This window comes from Lygodium microphyllum, chromosome 3 (genome assembly GCF_053477565.2).
Source record: "Lygodium microphyllum isolate KBCC chromosome 3, Lygodium_microphyllum_v1.1.10, whole genome shotgun sequence".
Taxonomy (NCBI): domain Eukaryota; kingdom Viridiplantae; phylum Streptophyta; class Polypodiopsida; order Schizaeales; family Lygodiaceae; genus Lygodium; species Lygodium microphyllum.
In genome coordinates, this window is record NC_141137.1 from 69,940,191 (window position 1) to 69,962,044 (window position 21,854).

Sequence of the window (21,854 nt, forward strand, 5' to 3'; positions counted from 1 at the left end):
AGATGGAGAAGAAGAAGAAGAAGAAGACAGACGAAAAGAGGGAGACTGGGGGGGGACTCGGGGAAGAGGACATAGAAAAGTCTTTTTAAAATTTAAAGCTTTTTTTAGAGAAGGGGGGAAAGAAGAAGAAGAACAAGAGAGACAAGGGAACAGAGAGAGAGAGAGAGAGAGAGAGAGAGAGAGAGAGAGAGAGGGGAGGGAAGATAAAATTTAGAAGAGAGAGAGAAAGAAAGAGGGAGAATACAAACACAGAGATGGAGAATTATAGAGGGGAAAGATAAAATTTTGAAGAAGAGAAAAAGGAGAAAAATAGAGCCAAAAAAATAAATAGAGAGAAAAGAGAGTGAGATAAAAAAAACTTGAAAAAGAGAAAGAGAGGGGAAAAGAAAATTGAGGAGAGAGAGAAGAACAAAGAAAAAAAGAGGAGAGAGAGAGAAGAAGAAGAAGAAGAAGAAGAAGAAGAGAGGATATAAACATAGAGAGAGAAAATATAAAATTTAAAAGAGAGAGTAAATAAAAAATTCAAAGAGAGAATGAAGAGAGAGAGAGAGAGAGAGAGAGAGAAGAAGAAGAAGAAGAAGAAGAAGAAGAAGAAGAAAGAAGGAGAAAAGAGGAGAGGTAGAGAAGGAAAAGATAGGGGAGAGGGGAGAGGGGAGAGAGAGAAAGAGAAGGAGAGAGAAGAAAAGTGGGGAGAGAAGAGGAGAGAGAGAGAGAAGGAGAACAAGAAGAAGAAGAAGAAATAGGAAAAGCGGAAAAGAGGGGAGAAAGGGAAAAGAGAAAAGTCTTTTTTAAATTTAAACCTTTACTTAGAGGGGGGGAGAATAATAATAATAAAAAATGGGTGATAGGGGGAGGAGAAAAAAGGGGCAGAGAGAGAATATGAACACAGATATGGAGAATTATGGAAGGGAAAGATAAAATTTAGAGAAAGAGAGGAAAGAGAAAAATAGAGAGACAAAAGAGAGTGAGAGAATAAAGCCTTAAAAGATAAAGAGAGAGGGAAAAAATGAGAAGAGAGAAAGAAAGAACAAAAAACCATCAGAAAGATACAAAGAGAAGAAAAAATAGAGAGAGAGAGAGAGAGAGAGAGGACATATAAAATTTCAGAGAGAAGAAAAATGGAAAAAAAGAGGAGAGAGAGAGAGAGAGAAGAAAAGCGAGAAAAGAAAAAAAGGAGTGAGAAAATATGAACACAGAGAGAATTATAGAGAGAGGAAAGATAAAATTTAAAAGAGAGAGAGAGAGAGAGAGAAAGAAGAAAGAAGGAAAAAAGAGGGCGAGAGAGAAGGAAAAGATAGGAGAGAGAGAGATAGAGAAAGAAGAAAAGCTGAGAGAGAGGGGGAGAAAAGAAAAGGGGAGAGAGAGAGAGAGAGAGAGAGAGAGAGAGAGAGAGAGAGAGAAAGAGAAGAATAAGAAAGAGGAAAAGAGGGAGAGACAGGGGAAAAGAGGAAAGAGAAAAGTCTCTTTTAATTTAAACCTTTTTTGAGAGAGGGGGGAAGGGAGCCATACTTTGAAAGAGAGAGGGGGAGGATAGAGATAGAAGATGGAGGGGAGAGAGAGAGAGAGAGAGAGAGAGAGAGAGAGAGAGAGAGAGAAGAAAAGAAGAAAACAGGAGAGAGGAGGAGAAGAGAAGGGGAGAGAGAGAGAGAGAGAGAGAGAGAGAGAGAATATAAAATTTAAAAGAGAGAGGGAGAGAGAAAAGAAAAAAAGGGGAGAAAGAATGAAGAGAGACAAAGAGAGAGAAGAAGAAGAAGAAGAAAAAGAGAGACAGAGAGAGAATTACATAGAGAGAAGAGATAAAGTTCAATTTTTTTCTTCTCCTTTAATTAAATATTTTTAAAAGCCTTCTTAAGATTTTATTTCTCTTTTAATCAAACGTTTTTAAAAGCCATACTTTGATAAGAAGAAGAAGAAGGGGGAATAGAGAGAGAGAGAGAGAGAGAGAGAGAGAGAGGAAATATAAATTTTAAAAGAGAGAAAGAGAATTAAAAAATGAAAAAAGAGGAGAGAGAGAGAGAGATAGAGAGAGAGAGAGAGAGAAGGAAAAGAGAGAAGAGAAAGGAAGAGAAGAAAGGCAGGAGAGAGAGAGAGAGAGAGAGAAGAAAAGGAGAGAGAAAAAAGAGAAGAAAGATTAAAGGGACAGACAGGGGGAATAGAGAGAAAGAGAGAGAGAGAGAGAGAGAATTAAAGAGAGAGAAATTTTCAATTTTAAAAGAGAGAGAAGAAAAAGAGCAGAGAGGGGGGAGAGAGAGAGAGAGAGAGAAAATATCAAATTTAAGAGAGTGAAAATAACAAAGAGGAGAGAGAGAGAGAGAGAGAGAGAGAGAGAGAGAGAAAGTGGAGAGAGGAGAAAAGAAGAGAGGTAGAGAAGAAGAAGAGAGATAATATGAGCATAGAGAGAGAATTATAGAGAGAGAAAATATAAAATTTAAAAGAGATGAAAGAAAAAAATTAAAGAGAGAATGAAGAGAGAGAGAGAGAGAGAGAGAGATGAAGAAGAAGAGAAAAATGAAAAAAGAGGAGATGGAGAGAAGAAAAAGAGAGGAGAGAGAGAGAGAGAGAGAGAGAGAGAACAAGGAGATTAGAGAAAATAAACTAAAATGAAAGCTAAAGAGAGAGAGAGGGAAAGAAGAGAGAGAGAGAGAGAGAAGAAGAAGAAGAAAAAGAAGAAGAGAGAGAGGGGGAGAATACAAAGAGAGAGAGAGAGAAAATAAAAAAGAAAAAAAGAGGGGAGAGAGAAGAAAAAGAGAGGAGAGAGAGGAGAGAAGAAAAGGGGAGGGGAAGAGAGAGAAGAAAGATGGGAGAGAAGAAAAGAAGAGAGAGAGAGAGAGAGAGAGAGAATATGAACACACTGAGAGAGCATTGTAGAGAGAAAATATAAAATTTAAAAGAGAAAGAGAGAAAAAAGAGAAAAACTTATAGAGAGAATGAAGAGAGAGAGAGAGAGAGAGAGAGAGAAGAGGAAGAAAAAAAGGGAAAAAGAGAAGAGAAAGAGAGAAGAAAAAGAGAGGAGAGAGGGAGAAAAGAAAAGGGGGAGAGAGAAAAAGAGAGAGACGACAAGGAGATGAGAGAAAATAAACTAAAATAGAAGGCAAATAGAGAAAGAGAGAAAAAAATTTAGACATAGGGAATCGGGGGGAGAGAGGAAGAGAGAATAAAAAAATTAAAAACAAATGGGAAAAATAGGAGAGAGAAAGAGGAGACATGGATTGTCGAGCGAAGTTGTTGTGCAGCAACTCTGTTTGCTGCACGAAAGCGTGCATGGAAAGCTAGTGATAGTAATAAGAATAAAAAGTTGGCTTCGATTTGTTAGGCTGATGGTCAAATAGGCCTTTGCATTTTGCTTCCTTTGGCGTGGTCGATTTGTCAAGCCGATGGTTGAATAGGTTGTTTAAAAAATCAAAGGCCTTAGGCCCTTCACTATTGGCCATGAGCTTTTAGCCGGTCTAATAAGGCCAATCATTACCTTTAAATTTAAAAAATGAAGAAAAAAACAAAGATGATGATTGGTCATACTACTTGAGCCTTAAGGGTTTACTCCACACATTGTGAACTCAACTAACGAGGCTCCCACTAAGTCACGTTGATTTGGACAAGTTGGTAAGGCCCAATAGGGGAACGGACAAACAACATTCAAATTTGGCCAGCACATTGACAATTGGGCCACTAAGTTTAGTTGGCCTTAACCTAGATGACCATTAGCCACTTCATTAAGCCTATAGTATTTTTATCCTTTAGACTTCCTTGGCTTTGATTCCCTAGGCCAATTCAAACATATTTACAAGCTTGAAGGCTTGCTTCCACTCATATACGTTGAGTCCACCACCTTGTCTTAGCTCTCAATTGCTCATAACCCATAAAATAAGCCTTTAATAAGGCTCAGCCACATTCCAAAAGGCCACTAAGGCTTGGTAAAAAAACCAAAAAGAAAAGGAAAAAAAGGAACAAAAAGCCACTAAGGCTTATCAAAGAAGTGAAAAGAAAAACCACAAAGCCCTTAGTGTGGGCGGCTTAGGACACAGTCCCTAGACCCCACCTGAGTTTTCTTCAGGTACATGGCCATTTGGGCCATTGGGTTGCAAGGTTGGCCATCCCTTTGTTAAGGACCCAAGGCTTGAAAGGCAACACATGGGCCATGCGAACATGGGATGATTGCTTGGTAAAGAACATGAGCTTTTAACAAAGAAATAGCAACCTTCAAGATGCATTCAAGTCCATGGAGGGCATACAAGGGCATCATCACATCAACAAAATAAGCAGTGGAAACCTAATTATGGGACTATGTATCCCAAGAGAAAGTCTTGCTACATCATGTGCATGATCTACATTGAGTTGCATTATGTGCATTATCTAGATAGAGTCGTGTTAGACTCTGTATTAGGCCACAAACTCTAGCGCTCTTGTAATTATAACTGAGGGCACCCATAGATGTTTTTAGTTAAGAGTGAACTCAATGAAAATTCTATATGATAACCCTAACCCATGGCCAATCACCTCTTGGATTGCAACCTGCATTGAGCAAATACACTTGCCTTAAACACAACTCTCCTTATGATTACTAGAATCCAAGAGGCTAGTCTCAACAAGCTCACAAGTTTCAAACTTGAGCCTCTACTTAGCTTGATGAATATATTCAAGACCTACTTGTAAAAATGCCCAGCTATTCAACTAATCTCACAAAGTGCCTTACCTCTTGAGTTCAAATTAGAACTGCCTCGTAACATTTAGGTAGTCTTGGTTCAAGTCGCCTAACAAGCAACCCGGTTGTTGTACATTAATAACTATTTGTGGAACCCTTAGATAAGGACAAGTTCTCGTCACTCACACAACAAATGTGGTCAAGAAATTAGTGCTTTCCAAGAGATAGCAAAGTGCCCAAGAGACCAATGTGCAATTACATGTTATGTTGACAAGGTAACCTAGGTTACTTGGGTGCATAGTCAAAGAACATTTGTAATTGCAATTCAATCTTGGTAAGACAACTACTATAGGCTTGGGAACCTTTAGGCCGTCACTTGTGGGATACGACATATCGATTTGCCTCAAGACACTCAACCTTCAAAACCCTTATGAGATAGGTGATAAGACTACCTTAATCATGGTGCATTGACACTAGCAATAGTCAAGGGAATGGATCAAACAAAGTAATGCTTTCAAGCCAATAGTGGCCTCAAAGTGTGCTCCTACAAGGTTGCCATACAATTCTGCTCAAAAGACCATTGGGAATTGTGTCAAAGGTGCACCCTTGACTCCAACCCACGCTTGACGACAATTATATTGTTGCAAGGTGGCAAGGTGAAGTTACACCCCAAGTGGGGCAATAATTTGCATCCTCGATCTAGAATAGTTGCCTCACAATACCCCTAAGTCCTTAAGTCTTCATAACAAAGAAGAGTCCACCACCTTTGAATGTTGTCATGAATTTATGGCAATTTTACATCACTAAGAGGAATCAACCTTCATAAGGTATATACTCATCAATTGACGAATTTGGAAGGTGAGAATACTTTGGGATAGGATCAAATTGTTAGAAGAATGAGAGAGAGAGATGGGCAACAAAGAGCAAACAACTCTTAGGGAGATTCTTCATATTATTCATCACACATACTAACTGACTAACTCAATATATGAACTAGGTCTTAGTGACCAAAATAACTAACCATTGACTAACTATGGTTAAGTCAACCAACTTATTGAAGGCACACACATGATAGATAGCTACACACACCCAACTGTCATGTCGGTAGGTAGCAGGCAGATTAATTGAGCCTGCATATCTCAACACTCCCCCTCAAGCTCAAGTCACTGCATGTATCCCAAGTAGCGATTGAAAATGAGAGAATTTATCTCTACCAAGTGATTTGGTAAAGATATCTGCCACTTGGTTTTCAATCTTCACATGTGTGAGGTCTATCCAGCCTCTATGCACCATTTTCCTAATGAAGTGGTAATGTATCTCCATGTGCTTTAACCTGGCAATTGGATTGCTTGCCAGAAGCACATTGCTCATGTTATCACAATACACTTTGATTGGTTTATCCACACAAATTCCCAAGTCATCCATTAACTTAACCAACCAAGCAACCTCACATGCAACCAATGTTGCACCCTGTGTTCTATTGTTGTACTTGAGAGAGCCATAATTGATTGTTTCTTACTACTCTAGCTAACCATGTTGCTAGTCCAAATGCATATCCACTAGTTGATCTCTTGTCATACATACAACCACCCAATCTACATCACAATAACCTCTAAGACCAATGGGCTTGCTCGTAGAATAGCCCATAAGACAATGTACCCTTCACATATCTTAAAATATCAATGGGCTTGCTCGTAGAATAGCCCATAAGACAATGTACCCTTCACATATCTTAAAATCCTTCTCACAACATCTAAGTGAGGTTTCCTTGGTTGGTGCATAAACTGGCTGATCAAACCAATTGCATAACTCAAGTCCAATCTAGTGATAGTGAGATAGATTAGACTCCCAACCATGTGTCTATGCATAGTCACGTTCTCTATCTCATTCCTTATATCAACAGCCAGCTTTACATTCTACTCCAATGGTGTATCCATGGGTTTCCATTCTAGCATACCATACTTCTCCAACATATTCTATGCATTGTGCTTCTATATCATCCATATCCCATGAGCTGTATGCATAACTTCAATCCCTAAGAAAAATTTTAGCTCTCCCAAGTCGATAATCTAAAATTCTTTCTACAACATAGGTTTTATGTTGTCAATGCCTTGTATGTCATCACTTTGACTAGATCATCTACATAGAGTAGCAAAGTCACATATCTTGTCTCTGTTTTCTTGGTAAATAGACTGTGATCAGCTTTACCTAGCTAAAATCCAAGTGACTACAAGTAAGAAGTAATCCTAACATTCCATGTTCATGGGGCTTGCTTTAAGCCATACAATGTTTTCTTCAATCTACATACATACAACACATAGTTAGGATGCACATAGCCCTCTAGCTGATCCATATAAACTTCTTCTACCAAATCACAATTTAAGAAAGCATTTTTCGTGTCCATTTGATAAAGATTCCGGCCTTTGGATACAACCAGTGCTATAACAGTCTCTACATAGTTGTCATATTAGCAACCAAACTAAATTCCTCCTCGTAATCCAACCCATAATATTGGGCATATCCTTTCAGTACCAATCTGGCTTTGTACCTCTCTAGTGAGCCATTAGACTTACATTTTACTTTATAGACACACTTGCATCCAATAGGCATTTTTCCCTCAGGCAACTCAACCAAATCCCATGTTCTACTTTTTAGCAAAGCTGCATATTCATCATCATAGCCTTGCCCCAATTCTCATCCTTAACTGCTTCTGCAAAAGATTTAGGCTCTTTGTATTTTTGCACCTCAATCACATATTGATAATGTTTCACCAAGTATCCACTATAGGTAACCCTATCCACCGGCTTCTTTTCTCTCTATGATATCTGCAATGAAGGTGAACTAGATTCTGCTCTCTCATGAGGTTGTATATAGCTCTGCTTAACTCTAGGTGTAACCACTATAGGTGTACCAAACTCATTGTCAAGACTCTCAGAAGAGTCCTAACTTGAAGTCAATCGAAGTCTAATATCATCAAAGACCTTCTCTTTTCCTTTATCTCTCCCCCTCACTGACATATCCATGTCAATGGATGGAGACCCATGGCTTCAAAGCCTTCAGGTCAAGGACTTACAATGCCAAATGCATCCTAAGTAGGTCCACTAGTAGTAGTGCCTCACTGTCCATTTTTAGCATATGTGCCTTGTGAAGTATCATCATATACTATAGCTTGCTTAGCATCATACTAAGATGCTAACTTCTTACTTTTGCTATGGAGTGTAGCTGCAAGTCAACTTGTAGTCATATCCAAGGAAAGCACACTTCATTGCTTTAGGGTCAAGTTTCTTCCATTTGTCATCTAGAACATGAACATAGGTAATACTACCAAATACTTTCAGATGTTAGATGTCAAGCTTATAGCCATACAATTGCTCATAAGGTGCATTTTCATGTATTCCTAATGTAGGAATTTTATTCATAACATAGATAGCCGTAAGTGTTTCTTCAACCCAATAAGACAAAGGCATGTCCTTCTCATTCAACATAGCTTAGTTGCCTCCATAATTACCATGTTCTTTCTCTCAACAACTCCCTTCTGCTATGGAGTGTAGCTGCAAGTCAACTGCCTCCTAGTTCCATGCATTGCTAAGTATCTATCAAACTCCTTTGAGGTATACTCTCCACCACCATCAGACCATAAGCATGAGACATAATAGTTAAGCTCTTTTTCAACATGAGCTTTAAAATTCATAAAGTTTTCCAACACCTCATCTTTATGCTTTAAGATGTATATCCATGTGTACCTCATCTTTATGCTTTAAGATGTATATGTTGAGAATCAGCAATCACACTCACTAAACAGCCTCTTTGTATGGAGGTTCAGGGTCAAGGATATGCAGGCTAACTTATCCCATATGCACAATGGTGCCTACTGCAGTTTCCTACTTTCCTATAAAGCATTGTACTTGCTTCCTTTTTTTCTTAATGCAATGATAGTACTCTTTTCTTTTCAGTGAAGTGTCAATGTCATTGTCCACATACACAAGATTGTGTTTATGAGTCCAAGTCTCAATCTTGGAACCTAATTCACTTGTGGAACAAACAGTGTCTTTGTCTTCTCCATCATGAGTCCACACTTCTCATTTCATCCTCCATAGCTTCCGGTTTTGCCATGCTCTAGATCCCGCATTTCTCACATGGTATCATAGCCCAGTCGGGCATGGCATAACTTCCTTCTCTGCTCTCTCAGTCCCTCTTAACCTCAGGTCAGCTCATGGTTCTCATTTTCCACCTCCATCTTCAATTGATCTTCTTGGCAGCCATAGCCACCTTGCACCTATCCTGCTTCAAGCTCTTAGATCTCTTCAATCAGACAAGATCTTGACAAGCTTTCTTCTGGAGAACTGTAGCCCTGCTCTTGGAGCTCCTCTCTATCACCTCAGAGCTCAACATTAGGCCATTTCAAGCTCAGCATTGTGAGTCTACACAGTTGCTGCCCTGTGTTTCTGCCATAGCCAGATAGACCCTGCCAACTTTGAGGAGCTGGATCTTGCAATAGAGGGCATAACTCTTCACGCTATCTTCTACAAATTTGTTCCTCTACTCAAGGCGCTTCATCCTGGCACGAAAATCGACTACATTACTGCGCCCTGACCCCAGCATTGCGAAAATCGCGGAAATCTATCAGAATTGCGCCTGCTAACGTTCGAGCTGCTGCCGCCATCGCTACATGTCGCGATGTTGACGACCATGATAGGGCATTGATAGCCCATCATTCAAGCTTCATTTTGATAAAAAAAAGTTTTGAAAATGATCCACTGTATCTCCTGCAATCAGTAAAAAACCAGGCTGCCCCCAGAAACCCTAATGCAAAAGCCATAGCCAAAGCTTCAAAATTCTGACATTTTTCACTGTTTCTCTCACTGAAGTTATCAACAGTGATTTTAATCACTGATCAATACTCTCTGAAGTTCATTAAAGTACTATCACTCAGATTTGAAGGTATCAGCATCAAATCAAGAAGGGGAAGATTACACTTGGATTTAAAAAGAGTAAAGGACTTTGCAGATTTGGTATTCATTGACACTCAGTTAGTGTTTTTTAGCACTTGTGTCTCTCAACCAACTCTTCTGCTGCTCAAATCTAATAAGTCTGAAGTTGATTTGCTACTGTTCCCGTAAGTCTAACATGGGCAAAGACTCTCCAAATGCTCGATTCAAAGGAGTCGGGTTCCACACCTGGCAAACCCGCATCAAGCTCATCTTGATGAAAAAGGGTCTCTGGGCCATCACAAATGGCAAAGAGAAGAAACCTCAGGACGTGGACCTTGCAACTACTTGGCAAAAGAATGATGACAGAGCCCATGCCATTATCAAACTGGAGCTAGACGACAGTTATATCCACCATGTGGATAACTGTGAGACCTCACAGGATACATGGAAAAGACTGGACACCCTGTTCGGTGCACAATCTAAATCATCAAAGTATGGTCTCCTGATTGAGTTCTTCAGGCTTGAAATGAAGTCCAATACATCACTTGCCACACATCTCAATTAGATGGAAGGACTCCTAACCCAACTTGCAGGAATCAACATTAAAATGGATGAAGATGTTTGCATCGGTGTTCTACTTAAGAGTTTGCCTCCTGAATATAATAATGTATCAACAACTTTAATCAACATTCCAAATCTTGAACTTGTTGATATCCAGGCATCACTATTAGAAGAGGAAAAGAAGCTAAAAACTAAGGAAGAACCAAGTACCTCTAGAGATGAGCATGCATTATATGTTGGCAACAGGTACAAAGGCAAGAAGGATCAGCTCTTCTGTGACTTTTGCAAAAGGACCGGACACACCGAGAAGTTCTGCCACGCAAGAAAGAGATCCCAAAATGCCTATCTAGTCGCAGTCAAAGAAGAAGAAGAAAATGGAGCAAAGGAAGAAGAAGATGAAGATGAAGACCACCAGGATCGGAAGGACAAGACTCATCAGTCCTTGTACTCTCATAATTCTGATAGACTGTTTTAAAAGCCTTGTACTTCCTTGCCCTAATGCTTCCTGCCATAAGCTTTGTAAACTCCTTATGTAACTTGGCATTACAGTCCCTGTACACTTTGTGAGGCCCCTGTTACAGCCTCTGGATGTCCACCATGTTTATGGTACCCACACTTAGCCTTTTCTGCAACAGCCTCTGGTGTTTTGCCATGTTTGTGGTATGCCCACACTTTGCAGGTGGTTCTCATTACAGCCTCTACACACTTTGTGCCTTTCTAGTTGTGATTGAGGAGGGGTGTTGAGAATCAGCAATCACACTCACTAAACAGCCTCTTTGTATGGAGCTTCAGGGTCAAGGATATGCAGGCTAACTTATCCCATATGCACAATGGTGCCTACTGCAGTTTCCTACTTTCCTATAAAGCATTGTACTTGCTTCCTTTCTTAATGCAATGATAGTACTCTTTTCTTTTCAGTGAAGTGTCAATGTCATTGTCCACATACACAAGATTGTGTTTATGAGTCCAAGTCTCAATCTTGGAACCTAATTCACTTGTGGAACAAACAGTGTCTTTGTCTTCTCCATCATGAGTCCACACTTCTCATTTCATCCTCCATAGCTTCCGGTTTTGCCATGCTCTAGATCCCGCATTTCTCACATGGTATCATAGCCCAGTCGGGCATGGCATAACTTCCTTCTCTGCTCTCTCAATCCCTCTTAACCTCAGGTCAGCTCATGGTTCTCATTTTCCACCTCCATCTTCAATTGATCTTCTTGGCAGCCATAGCCACCTTGCACCTATCCTGCTTCAAGCTCTTAGATCTCTTCAATCAGACAAGATCTTGACAAGCTTTCTTCTGGAGAACTGTAGCCCTGCTCTTGGAGCTCCTCTCTATCACCTCAGAGCTCAACATTAGGCCATTTCAAGCTCAGCATTGTGAGTCTACACAGTTGCTGCCCTGTGTTTCTGCCATAGCCAGATAGACCCTGCCAACTTTGAGGAGCTGGATCTTGCAATAGAGGGCATAACTCTTCACGCTATCTTCTACAAATTTGTTCCTCTACTCAAGGCGCTTCATCCTGGCACGAAAATCGACTACATTACTGCGCCCTGACCCCAGCATTGCGAAAATCGCGGAAATCTGTCAGAATTGCGCCTGCTAACGTTCGAGCTGCTGCCGCCATCGCTACATGTCGCGATGTTGATGACCATGATAGGGCATTGATAGCCCATCATTCAAGCTTCATTTTGATAAAAAAAAGTTTTGAAAATGATCCACTGTAGCTCCTGCAATCAGCAAAAAATCGGGCTGCCCCCAGAAACCCTAATGCAAAAGCCATAGCCAAAGCTTCAAAATTCTGACATTTTTCACTGTTTCTCTCACTGAAGTTATCAACAGTGATTTTAATCACTGATCAATACTCTCTGAAGTTCATTAAAGTACTATCACTCAGATTTGAAGGTATCAGCATCAAATCAAGAAGGGGAAGATTACACTTGGATTTAAAAAGAGTAAAGGACTTTGCAGATTTGGTATTCATTGACACTCAGTTAGTGTTTTTTAGCACTTGTGTCTCTCAACCAACTCTTCTGCTGCTCAAATCTAATAAGTCTGAAGTTGATTTGCTACTGTTCCCGTAAGTCTAACATGGGCAAAGACTCTCCAAATGCTCGATTCAAAGGAGTCGGGTTCCACACCTGGCAAACCCGCATCAAGCTCATCTTGATGAAAAAGGGTCTCTGGGCCATCACAAATGGCAAAGAGAAGAAACCTCAGGACGTGGACCTTGCAACTACTTGGCAAAAGAATGATGACAGAGCCCATGCCATTATCAAACTGGAGCTAGACGACAGTTATATCCACCATGTGGATAACTGTGAGACCTCACAGGATACATGGAAAAGACTGGACACCCTGTTCGGTGCACAATCTAAATCATCAAAGTATGGTCTCCTGATTGAGTTCTTCAGGCTTGAAATGAAGTCCAATACATCACTTGCCACACATCTCAATTAGATGGAAGGACTCCTAACCCAACTTGCAGGAATCAACATTAAAATGGATGAAGATGTTTGCATCGGTGTTCTACTTAAGAGTTTGCCTCCTGAATATAATAATGTATCAACAACTTTAATCAACATTCCAAATCTTGAACTTGTTGATATCCAGGCATCACTATTAGAAGAGGAAAAGAAGCTAAAAACTAAGGAAGAACCAAGTACCTCTAGAGATGAGCATGCATTATATGTTGGCAACAGGTACAAAGGCAAGAAGGATCAGCTCTTCTGTGACTTTTGCAAAAGGACCGGACACACCGAGAAGTTCTGCCACGCAAGAAAGAGATCCCAAAATGCCTATCTAGTCGCAGTCAAAGAAGAAGAAGAAAATGGAGCAAAGGAAGAAGAAGATGAAGATGAAGACCACCAGGATCGGAAGGACAAGACTCATCAGTCCTTGTACTCTCATAATTCTGATAGACTGTTTTAAAAGCCTTGTACTTCTTTGCCCTAATGCTTCCTGCCATAAGCTTTGTAAACTCCTTATGTAACTTGGCATTACAGTCCCTGTACACTTTGTGAGGCCCCTGTTACAGCCTCTGGATGTCCACCATGTTTATGGTACCCACACTTAGCCTTTTCTGCGACAGCCTCTGGTGTTTTGCCATGTTTGTGGTATGCCCACACTTTGCAGGTGGTTCTCATTACAGCCTCTACACACTTTGTGCCTTTCTAGTTGTGATTGAGGAGGGGTGTTGAGAATCAGCAATCACACTCACTAAACAGCCTCTTTGTATGGAGCTTCAGGGTCAAGGATATGCAGGCTAACTTATCCCATATGCACAATGGTGCCTACTGCAGTTTCCTACTTTCCTATAAAGCATTGTACTTGCTTCCTTTCTTAATGCAATGATAGTACTCTTTTCTTTTCAGTGAAGTGTCAATGTCATTGTCCACATACACAAGATTGTGTTTATGAGTCCAAGTCTCAATCTTGGAACCTAATTCACTTGTGTAACAAACAGTGTCTTTGTCTTCTCCATCATGAGTCCACACTTCTCATTTCATCCTCCATAGCTTCCGGTTTTGCCATGCTCTAGATCCCGTATTTCTCACAGTATATCCATGTGTACCTACTATAGTCATCCACAAAAGTCACACAGTATCTAGACCCACCAAGTGATACATTATGAGCAGGTCTCCAAATATCCAAGTGCACAAGCTGTAAACCTTGGTAGCCTTGTAACAAGCTCCTTATACTGTATATTTTTCAATTTTTGAACATTTATATGTCCAATCCATTTATGCCACATATCAATGTCTCGGATACTTACCCCATCATGAGCAAACATAACAGCATTCAATTCAGGAATGTTTGCATCCAATGTAAACATCCTACCATGTATCTGGCCTTTACAACCAATCTACATCCTCTGCCATATTTCTCTATGAAGCAACCATCTATATTGAATCATACCTGCAGGTTCTGCTCAACCATCTGACCAATAGATAGCAAATTCTTGGTGATCAATGGAACGTGCAATACATCATGCAACTACGTTTTCTTGGCCACCACTATAACCAAGGAAACAATCCTTGTGTGTGCTATGTCATACTAAGAATCACCTCTAGTACATAAATAGCCATCAGTACATGTTTTTAGCTTATCAAACCACTCACCATGTGGTGTCATGTGATTTGAGGCACCAAAATCTATACCAGACATCATCAGACTTTCCTTATTACTTGCTTTTGTTGTGTACATAAGTCATAGCAAACAGTCCCTCACTAGTCTTAGGCTCTGCATGACTAGAAGATACATAGTGTCCCTACTATCTACCCTTTTGATCAGCTTGCTTTTTCTAGCACTCTTTTGCAATGTGGCCATGCTTGCCACAGTAATCGCAATCTTTATCCTATTAGCATATTCATGAATAGATTGAGTATTCCACCAGGATCCTGTGCCCCTAGATTGAGATCTCCCCCTCACATGAGGGTATCCACCACCTCTACTAGCAAATCCTTGCTGACTCTGCCCATACTAAGATGCATATTGTTGGGTTCCCTTGCCATGGCTAAAAACCTCTACCATGATGATGTTCACCTCTCTGATTAGAGTAAAAAGCTACATCTCTATTTTTAGAGCTAGTCAAGCTCATAGTCAACCCCAATTTCACTTCTTCATGGATAAGCAAGGATACCCATTCATTAAAGTTAGGCATTTTAGTCCTGATTGAAAATGATGTATCGAAGGACTTGTATTCAAGCCCTAAACCATTTAGGGTCACAACCACCAAATCCTCATCATCTATCTCAGTCCCAATAGATGCTAGTTGATCAGCAATAGTCTTTATCTCAATCACATAGTCCTAAATGGATCGTCCTTTCTTGTCCATCGTGTTAAACTTCTGCTTCAACTATATTTTTCTGGCACTAGTGGTAACACCATAGTATCTCATCAAAATATCCCATGCATCCGTTGATGATCTACAATTCGTTATTTGCATAACCATAGCATCAAACAACCACTAGGGGAAACTCCCTCTTCCAGTGAAGGTTGTGAGTTTAACTTTGAAGTGAGCTTTGAAAGCAGCCCAGAAATGTCTCAACCACCTAAGACCAAATGCACCAAAGGGGACCTACTAGTCCACCTAAGGCGCAAGCAATTGAAGGAGGACAAGAGGGATCGAAATCCAAAGAACAATGAAAGTTGCCCCAAGACCTACCTAACCGCTTCACAAAATTCAAAAAGGGCGATACGGTAGTGATCTTGTTAGGAGCTAAGAGGCAAGGACAACCAAATGAACCAATAGAAGGGCCTACTAGGGTCAAGGAAGCCAACTTGTCAAGGAAAGAGAAAAAGCCTCGACCTATGTTCAATAGCTAACGACTTGGTTGAGCAAGAGGAGGCAGATCTCATTGCTCTCCTGCGAGAGTATACATATAGCTATATTTGCTTGGTCCTTCGATGATCTCAAAGGAGTCAATCCGTGGGTCATGACCCATAACATCCCAATGAATCCTAATGTAACACTAGTTAAACAACGGCCATACGTACCTGATGAATCCAAAGCACACACACGTTGTCAAGAAGGAGATGGATAAGCTATTGAAGGTTAGATTCATCTACAAAATTGGGTATATGGGTTGTATCACCCATAGTGATTATCCTAAAAAAGAATGAAAATTTTTTAGTGTGCGTAAACTACAAAAAAGTCAATGCTGCGACAAAGAGAGATAACTATCCACTACCCTACACTGAGCATATGCTCAAGAGAGTAGCAGAAAGAGAGGCCTACAGTTTCTTGGACGGCTTCTCAAGTTATAACCATGTGTAGATGCATCGTGACGATAGGCATAAGACAACATTTTGCAATAGAATGAGACATGTTTGCCTACATAGTCATGTCATTTGGCCTGACAAATGCACCAACTACCTTTCAACGCCTCATGTGTACCATCTTCAAGGACATGCTTCCAATGAGAATTGGAAGCATTTGTTGAATATCTATGCATTCACTCAAGTTGGAGGGAACGCCTAGATAAACTTCATGCAGTCTTTGAGTGGTATAGTGTTGAGATGACAAGCTCAACGCATGCGGACATTAATGATGGACCGCCTGGTTAGATGGGTCCACACGTCTACACTTAGTACGTCGGTGGTCATTATGACTCTCACATGGCCACTGACTCATTACTTATTATATTCAAGTTGTTACACCTATTTACAGCTGGCATAGTTATAGCGCCAGTCGACTAGTGTAGTTGGTTATGCATTGTTTGACTTAGTAGGCCACTTTCCTTTATGTTGTATCTTATCTATACTTTGTGTACATTGTAAAGTGTGTGGAAGAAGAAGAAGAAACCAGCAAGAAAACGTTTTGGCCTCCATCTCCCTTCTTGTCTCTTGAGTGATCTTCTCCTTGTACATTTTGTGTGTGTTCGACGCAGCATCTTGAGCAAGTCCCCCCACCACGCGATTCTTGACATGTAGGCTGTATAACCTCTCCTTGAACCCCTTGAAGTCTTAGTTCTAGGTGGAACATGGATGTATCCTAGGGCATGTGGTGTCTAAGAACAGTATTGCCACCGACTTCTCCAAAGTTAGAGTCATTGTTGATTTACCACCACCCATGAACTATAAGGGAGTTTAATGCTTCTCTTGGGACACACAAGGTACTATCAGCAATTTATTTTAAGCTATGCATTGATTGCTAGGTCCCTTTACAAATTGCTAATCATACTTGAGTGGACACAGGAATGCCAGCACACCTATGAGGAACTAAAAAATGCTCTCATGACCGCATCGATTCTACGAGCACCCCAGATTGGAACATAACATTCCATGTGCACAGTGATGCCTTGAAGTTCGCCATGGAAGTTGTTTTGTGCCAACCTGGTAAACATAATCTCGATTCTCCTGTGAGCTTTGCTGGAAAAAAACTCATGGATATACGGAGATAAATTATTCCACAATGGAAAGGGAAGGCCTAGCTATGGTATTTGTTGTAAAGAAGTTTTGTCATTACCTTTTGGCTATGCCCTTTGTCTTCTTCATTGACCATCAAACCTTGCTTTATCTAGTGAACAAACCTTGCACTACATGGTGCGTAGCTAGATGGTTACTTTTGCTTCTAGAATTCAACTTCTCTATGATTGTACACAAGGGTAAGCATCATTACATGGCAGACCATATATCTTGCATACCCACAAGAGAAGCTGTTATACATGGCATCATAGACGACTCGCTTGATGCGCACCAGTTTAGCATGTCCAATGAGAGAGACCTTTTTAGGGTCAATCTAATACCATACTAGGCAGATGACATAGCCCAAGTCCTAGAGCATGGACTGCCTAAGAGACCTATAGATAAGGCTAGGCTAAAGCACCTTATCCTTAGGATTCAACCATATCAGTTAATTGCTAGCCATCCCTATAGGCTAGGACAGGACGAGTTATTGTGAAGATGCATGTGTGAGCACAAAATGCATGAGGTGCTTGCTAAAGCACATGGTGGAATTGCTGACGGCGAACACTTCAGTAGACACAATAGCATGTAAGGTGCTGCAATCTCAACTATGGTGGCCCATCCTATTCCAATGTCAAGATCTAGTACGGGCCTGACACTAGCTCTAAGGCTCTAGCCCGAGCCTCTATGCTCCACCAAAACACCCCATGGCCTCACAACTAGGAGCGTTCAGAGACTACACAACACTAATCTAACCAAATAAGCATTTGTATAGCTCATAGTCCAATGGATAACCCTTCCCAAACTCATCACAAGGAGCCCCGACACATATTGGTGTTATTCACCACGTAAAATAGACACAAGGAGCACCCCTCGGCTAATTGTTGCGGCCTCTCTACAACTCTCCTCTGCATCTCAAGGATTGGTCCTGAGATGCGCTGTGAATACATGAAGCACGTACAATACATATTCCTCTCTTTTAATCAATCATTCCAAGAGATAAAAGATAGTCCTCACTATGTACTCCCCAAAGGAAATGAATAACTAACCCTACGGCTTGGGACACCTCACTCTCAGCATCGATCAATGTTTATGAAGACAATTGCCATGCATCTAGGATGATACCATGTGTTGAATGCAATGAAATTGTAAATGATTCATAGTGCTCAACCATTTTTATTCATTTAAAGCAACATTGTGATGGTGCAAAACCATTTCTTTTCATGCTTTCATCCTAAATGTAATTGTTGCATTGCACAAGATCAATACTACCTGAAGCATGCTCATGCTACTAAACCCTTTAATTCTCAAAATACACATATCCTATATGCAACATGCATCAACAAAAATTAGATTCAACATGTAATTAGCAATTATTAGCCCCTCCTCTCCCTACCTTTAAGGTTGTGCAATTCGATGGTAGGTTTAGAGAGTGTTTTGATGTATTTTTCTTCATAAAAAATGTTAGATACTCACTTTAACATAAAGATAGGACTAGACTAAGGCTAAACCTCATGCTTCAACCATACCATACATCCATAGATACATATATTATTTTTTCCTATTTTTCAAGTGTCAAAACCTATTTTTTTTAATTTATTTATTAATAAATACTTATTTTTTTTATTTTCGTATGTGACTTGATTAGGCTTGTTGAGAATTATTTTCATCCCTCCTTTCATCCTATGCAAACATCAAAGACACATCAAAATCCCCAAAATCCATTATTGACCTCAAAACCGCAATTTATGGGTTTCACGTATTTATAGAAAAATTAATACATAACTGATTCCTGTTGATTTTCTCAATGTTTATCATAAATCAAATAATTGATCATCTAGAACAATCATTTCTAGCTAAGATTTATCATAAAATGATGAAATTTACCACTTACTCATAAAACTGTGTCGAGAACACATAAAGTATGTACGATGTATACTTTTATCTTTTAATCAATTGTTCTAGAAGATAAAAGATAATTCTCACTGCACACTCCCCAAAGGAAACAAATAAATAACCCTACAGCTTGGGATACCTCACTCTCAATGTGTGGGACAATGTTTATAAAGACAATTACCATGCATCCAGGATGATATCATGTGTTGAATGCAATACAACTATGAATGATTCATAGTACTCAACCATTTTTATTCATTTAAAACAACATTGTGGCAATACAAAACCATTTCTTTTCATGCTTTCATCCTAAATGTAATTGATGCATTGATCGCACACCGAGCATGCTTATGCTATTGAACTCTTTGATTCTCAAAATACATGTATCATATATGCAACATGCATCAATAAAAATCAAATTCAGCATGTAATCAGCACTTATTATCCCTCTTCTCCCTACCATTTAAGGTTGTGCATTCCGATGGTAGGTTTAGAGAGCATTTTGGTGTATTTTTCTTCATAAAAAATGATAAATACTCACTTTAACATAAAGATAGGGCTAGACTAAGGCTAAATCTCATGCTTTAGCCATACCATACATCCATAGATACTTTTTTTTTTCTATTTTTCAAGCATTGAAAAAACTTTTTTTCCTATTTTTTCTTATTTATTTATCAATAAATAATTTTTTTTATTATGTGACTTGATTAGACTTGTTGAGAATCATTTTCATCCCTCATTTTATCCCATACGAACATCAAAGACACATCAAAACTCCCAAAATCCATGATTGACCAGGTTTCACATGTTTCTTGAAAAATTAGTAGATGACTGATTCTTGCTAATTTTTTTAATGTTTCTAATAAATTAAATCATTGACAATCAAGAACAACCATTTGCAATCGAGATTTATCATAAAACGATGAAAATTACCACTTACTCATAAAACTGTGCTTTATCCCACATGTATCTCGCATTTGGAAGGCTGTTGACGCTCACTAGCCAATGTTAACGCTCCTCCAAACATTGATCTATGATCCATTGTGTCTCAGAATCATCTCTCAAAAATTGAAATCTCTCCAATCAGCCCACCCCCTTCTCTCATAGATTGAGACATAGAAACATGCATCAAGAGGAGAGGGAGGGAGAAGAGAGAAAGACTAGATTCCGAGATCTCAAACCAGACAGCCATTTCACTTGCGGAAGGTGGCACTTGAAAATGCGGAGTTCATTGCCGTGATCAAATTGGTTGCTTCTTTGTAGCCCCCCGATACCAAATTGACATGGAGAAGAGGATGCGCCATTTGATCAGTCGCCACTATTGCCATTAAAAAAATGGTCCTCCCCCTCCATTTCATCAAAAATTTGGGGGGCATGGCCATGATTTTTAAAATATTGGTCATTAATTAACCCTTCGACCTTAGTTTCCTCCCCGTCTGGCACTGGATTTACTATCAAAAATCCTATGCATTTGATTTGAGGTACCGAACGACCAAGAAGTCATCTTACTTCAATTTGGCAATCAAAAAAATTATGAGAAATCTACAACCACCACAACAATCAAAATTTGCATTCTTGTCATCCACGGTCACTTAAAATTGTTGAATATGCATCTTCTACTTCCATCAGGCTTTAAATTCCATGTAAAATTTGCATTACTTCACACCTTTTCAGCATGTCTTGGGAATTTAAATTATGCTCTCATCTGCGATGCTTTTAAGTTTGTAAAACATTGCAACAAATGTCGAAGGACAAAAGTAACCTCGATAATAGCATGACAACCCTTTGAAAAGTGGGGAATTGACTTTGTTGGGCCAATCAAAAGCAATGTCTATCCTACAATTAGCCAAAACTATACCGTAAAAAATGTTCCGTATGGGGTACATCAAGATTAAGCCCTGCAATGCCATACTCATGAGCAAAGTACATCATTATAGTGACATAGTATCTCACAAAATGGGGCGAACCTTGAGCCACTAGGAAGAATGACACTAGGACCATAGCTAAGTTCATTTGGGAGCATGTGATCACGTGATTTGGCTCCCCAATCGAGCTACTTAGTGATCAAGCCACTTAATGAAGTGATTGTCCATTTACTATCTACATTATTGATCATCCATAGAAAATCATCACCATACTACCCTCAAGCTAACGGTCAGGGGGAATCCACGAACAAAATCCTAGTGAATGTATTGACTAAGGTAGTCTCTGCCTCACGCAGTGTCTGGGACAATAAACTCATGGCAACACTATGGGCCTACTGAACAGCCTACAAGACGGCCATAGGGTAAATACCATTCAAGCTTACCTATGGGACCAAAGCGATCTTGACAATGGAGTTTTTCATTCCAAGTCTGAGAATGGAAATACAAGAGAGATGGGATAGGAAGAAGGCATGGACCAAATGCCTAGTAGAGCTAGAATGTATTTCTAAGACCAAACTCCTAGCTACCCATACTCTAATCTGCAAAAATGCAAGGTGCAAGAGCTAGTTTGATAAACATGTCAAACAATGTGACTTTGAGCAAGGTGGCCTAGTGCTACTGTACTATGTAAGAGATGAAGTTCAAAGGGTTGGGGCCTTTTAAGGTCCGCAACATTAGTCAAACTAGCAATGTAGAGCTTGAGACCCTAAAAGGAGAGTGCAGAGGCTTTTTCAATGGTAGTTGCCTCAACAAGTACTATCCTCCAATGCATCCACTACACAAGCCTCCAATGCTAGAACCCCTTGTGAGCGTAAAAGTTGCCACTATTACCTAGGTAGAGGACGAGAATGAGGAAGTAGAACCTACATACCTGTGCATATCGATCACTGATCACATGACATATGCCTTTGATGCACTCATTGATGAGGGAGCTGACTATAATATTCTTACACATGATCATTGGACCCTCATTAGTCAACCCTAGTTACAAC